At 49.6% G+C, this 4161-nt stretch overlaps 1 non-coding gene across 1 annotated transcript; it reads right to left on the bottom strand.

The window, feature by feature from the left end:
- Nucleotides 1–386: 386 nt before the first annotated feature.
- On the bottom strand, nt 387–493 carry LOC123256685. The gene has a single exon (XR_006506855.1). It is a non-coding gene; the product is annotated as a U6 spliceosomal RNA (small nuclear RNA).
- Nucleotides 494–4161: the final 3668 nt, after the last annotated feature.

The following is a 4161-nucleotide window of genomic DNA, read 5'->3' as shown; positions in this document are numbered from 1 at the left end:
CAAGGAGGCTGGTTGACTTCCTCCACTGGGTTCAAACTGTGCCTCTTCTTTGGGAGCTGAGTGTTTGTCCTTGGCCAAGTCCATCGCTTCTCAGATTGTCTGCACTCTCTTCTGTTAAGTGATGGAGTTGGATTGGATGACCTCTCTCTCAGGAAATACCACATTTTTTTAAAACCCTCACCTTCCATTTTGGAGTCAATACTGTATATTGGCTCCAAGGCAGAGGAGTGGTGAGAGCTAGGCAATGGGGGTTAAGTGACTTGCCCAGGGTCACACAGCTGGGAAGTGTCTGAGGCCGGATTTGAACCTAGGACCTCCCGTCTCTAGGCCTGGCTCTCAATCCACTGAGCTACCCAACTGCCCCCTGGAAATACCACATTTTATTCTTTCCATTTCCCCATTTCACGAATTCGTGTGTCATCCTTGCACAGGGGCCATGCTAATCTTCTCTGTATCGTTCCAGTTTTAGTATATGTGCTGCCGAAGCGAGCACCCATTTCCCCAGTTCAGAGGATCCCACTTTACCGATGAAGGAACAATTTCTCTAGCCATTGGTGGCTTGCCCGAGGTCACACTGCTTGGCAGTCAATAGTAATTATAATAATTGTTATGAAAGCTAGCATTTATACGGCGCCTACTATGTGTCAGGCACTGAGCCAAGTACTTTACAGTTATCTCATTTGACCCTCACGTTCCTGGACTGTTGTTATACCCATTTTGTAGTTGAGGAAACTGAGGCAAAACAGAGATTAAGTGGCTTGTCCCCATAAGGTTACACAGCTAGTGTCTGAGGCTGGATTTGAATTCCATTCTTTCTGACTTCAGGCCTCTGGACCACTAAGCTGCCCCTAGCCGTTATCTTAGGCCTCTCTCATCTTCCGCCTGGCCCCTGGCGTGGGCACACTTTCCACTAGATCAGGTAGGGGAAATGGTGAGAAGCTGGCCAAAGCCAGGAGGCTGCTCTGCAAAGATCAATATTTACTTAACGAGACTTTGCTGCCAGTGAGATAAGGACGGTAGTTTATACAAAACTTTCTAGGAACTCGGCAGGATGTCTGCCCTGGGTGGCCAAGTCAACACCATTCACTCCTGATACAATCTATCAGCCACAAGAGGAAGTGCAGCCTACCTGCCTCCTGGGATTACAGTCTTAGCCCCTGGAGCCTACCCAGGACCCCGCTCCAGGTCTTCCCCGATGAAGGAAGGAAGGAAGGAAAGAAGAACCGCTGGACCCCAGCCAGCCACTTCGGGTTCTTTGTCAGAGGAAAGAAGAGAGAACTCTGAGGACAGGGTCCCACCCATGCCCCTCTCCGGGCCCCTCCGGCATCCTCGGTGATCTGGTACTTGACCCGTTGCCCGAGTCTAGGAGCCGGGCAGGTGCAGTGGAAGGAATTTGGGCCCTGGAGCTGGAAGGGCAGAGTTGGCATCTCCCCTGAAATACCTGCAAACTGGGTGGTCTTAAGCGGCTCGTATCAAGTCTCCGAGCCTCCCTCTGGGTGCTGGTGGTGCCCGAGTGAAGGAGAGCCAGTGGGGCCATGGCCCAGTAGCTGGTGCAGTAGGAAGAGCTGAAGAAATCAGAAGGCCTTTGCTAGGCATCCTGGGGCTGAGAAGGGGCGAAGAGCGATTTCTGTTCGGCAGGTTGTGGGTTTGGTCCAACGTGACCAGGGCAGATGGGCTGGGAATTGGGTGCCAAAATGTTGATGGCATCGATAGCAGTTGTACACACGTCGCCCCAGCACTAGGTCGAAACAGCTGAACTTGGCAGCTAGTTAGCAAGAATTAATTAAACTCGGAAGCTACCAGATCATGCATTTCCTCCAGGCCTTCTCCCAGTGGAAGCCTGGTCCTGCCTCCTCTAGACAGCACCCCACCTAGCAGCAGTCCCAGTGGCCCCAGGGTCTTCTCACATAGGAGCCATTGTCTTTTGCACCCAGGGCAGGGTCCTGAAGCTTCTTCCCGAGGCCAGACCATGGGTCCTCGGGTTCAAGGGCTCTCCCCACCCTTTCCTCCCCACTCCTTGGAGCAGAATTTATCTAATTAAAGGAGTCTTTCAGGGGGCAGCTGGATAGCTCAGTGGATGGAGAACCAGGAGGTCCTGAGTTCCAATCTGGCCTCAGACACTTCCTAGCTGTGTGACCCTGGGCAAGTCACTTAACCTCCATTACCTAGCCTTTGCCACTGTTCTGCCTTGGAACCAATACAGAGTACGGAGTCTAAGACAGAAGGTGAGGGTTTGTTTTTAAATGAGCCTTTCGTTCTGCTTGCCTGAGGCTGGGGGCTGGAGAGGGGCAGGAACATGCAGGCTGTCCCAAGGGCTCTGGAAAGCTGTTATCCTTCATTCTCCGAGCAGGAGTTCTCCCCAAACTAGAGAAACATCTAGGAAACACTTGCAATGGTGGCTAGCTGCAAGAAGTGAAGACCAGCGAGAAAGCCTTTGTGTGGCATTCTGAGGTTCACCCAGAGCTTTCTGCACGGTGCCCAGGGCGGAATCGGCCCAATTACAGGGAGAACATAGCCAGGAGAATTGTGCCAAACAGGATCCCTGAAAACTGCCCAGTTTACGGTCCAGAAGGCATCCCAAAAGTCTTAGTGTGGTTTGAAGCTTTAATAGCTTGCACTAAGACTTTTGGAACACTGTATTTTAATTCAAGGGAAGTGGGCTCTGCCCCCTTGGGGGTGTCATAGAGGGAGGGAGTACTTGACTGGCACTCAGGCAGCCCGGGCTCAAGCGTTCTACTGACACCACTTGGCTGTGAGGGCCCTGGCCAAGTCACTTAATAACAATAACTAACATTTCTCTTATCCTAAAGTTTGCCAAGTGGTTTCCGTTCATGATCCTTTAAGCCTCAGTCCAACCCTTTCATGTAGGAACTTGCGCATATTGTTATCTCTATTTATGAGAGAGGAAATTGGAGTTCAGAGGTTATGCGATCTGACCCTGATGTCATAGACAGGAGATGGCAGGGGGCGGCATTTAACCCCAAGCCTTCTTGACTCCAAATCCCACACTCTATCCATTAGGCCATACTGTCTCAGTTTCCTCATATGTAAAATGGGTACAATGCTGTTGTACCTGCCTCGGGGGAATGATTGTGAGATATGAAGAAGCTAATGTGTATATGCGGTATCTCCAAAGTCTAGGCTGAGCTAGGAAAGCTTAATAGAGCATTGAGATTTTGGGGATGCCATCTCTTTAGAGAGAGAGAGACTGATACATATTGATCTAGACCAGTGATTCCCAAAGTGGGCGCTACCGCCCCCTGGTGGGTGCTGCAGTGATCCAGGGAGGCGGTGATGGCCACAGGTGCATTTATCTTTCTATTAATTGCTATTAAAATTTTAAAAATTAATTTCCAGGGGGCTAAGGAATATTTTTTCTGGAAAGGGGGCGGGAGGCCAAAAAAGTTTGGGAACCCCACTGGGCTAGAGTTATCTTTAGGTCTCATTTCATAAACTTTAAGCACTGCATTCATGTTAATTATTAGTATGAATACAGAGAAGACTGACATTTATCTCTTCCCTATCAGACTTACAGCCAGAGGAACTGGACTTGAATGCTGTTGCTGACATTTATGACCCGTGTGACTTTGGCCTAATCATTTCCCCTCCCTAGGCCTCAGTTTCCTCTTTACAATGAGAGATTTGGACTAGCAGCTCACTAGCATCACTTTAAACCCTTGACTGTATGATTGCCATCAGTGATGGGCAAACTATGGCCGGCGGGCCAGATGAGGCCGCCTGAAATGTTCTGTCCAGCCACCAACATTATTCCTAATCTGACAACTACAATGAGTAGGATACAATACAATGAAACTTGGAAAGAGTTGCCTTAGAAACAGATTGACAGATGAGCATTTCCTTTCCTTTGGCCCCTCTTTAAAAAGTTTGCCCATCACCGGGCTAGACCATCCCTTTAGGCTCTAAATTCTGTTGTTTCTGCAATGGGGAGGAAAAGTCAAATGCTTCCCAGTTCTCAGTGTGAGGTTGTGCAGAGGTAGCATGGTGAGTAGAGCTGACCTCAAAGCCGGGCAGATGTAGGTTCAAGGCCCATGTCCCACCTCTGACACACATTGGCTACATAACACTCTTAGTGCTCTAGCTAATGTTCAAAGGTCACAAATTGCATAGGAAGGGCCAACCTGTGTCCATAGGGGAATGCCT

This window comes from Gracilinanus agilis, unplaced genomic scaffold (genome assembly GCF_016433145.1).
Source record: "Gracilinanus agilis isolate LMUSP501 unplaced genomic scaffold, AgileGrace unplaced_scaffold8505, whole genome shotgun sequence".
Lineage (NCBI taxonomy): Eukaryota > Metazoa > Chordata > Mammalia > Didelphimorphia > Didelphidae > Gracilinanus > Gracilinanus agilis.
This window is presented reverse-complemented; position numbering and strand designations above follow the sequence as displayed.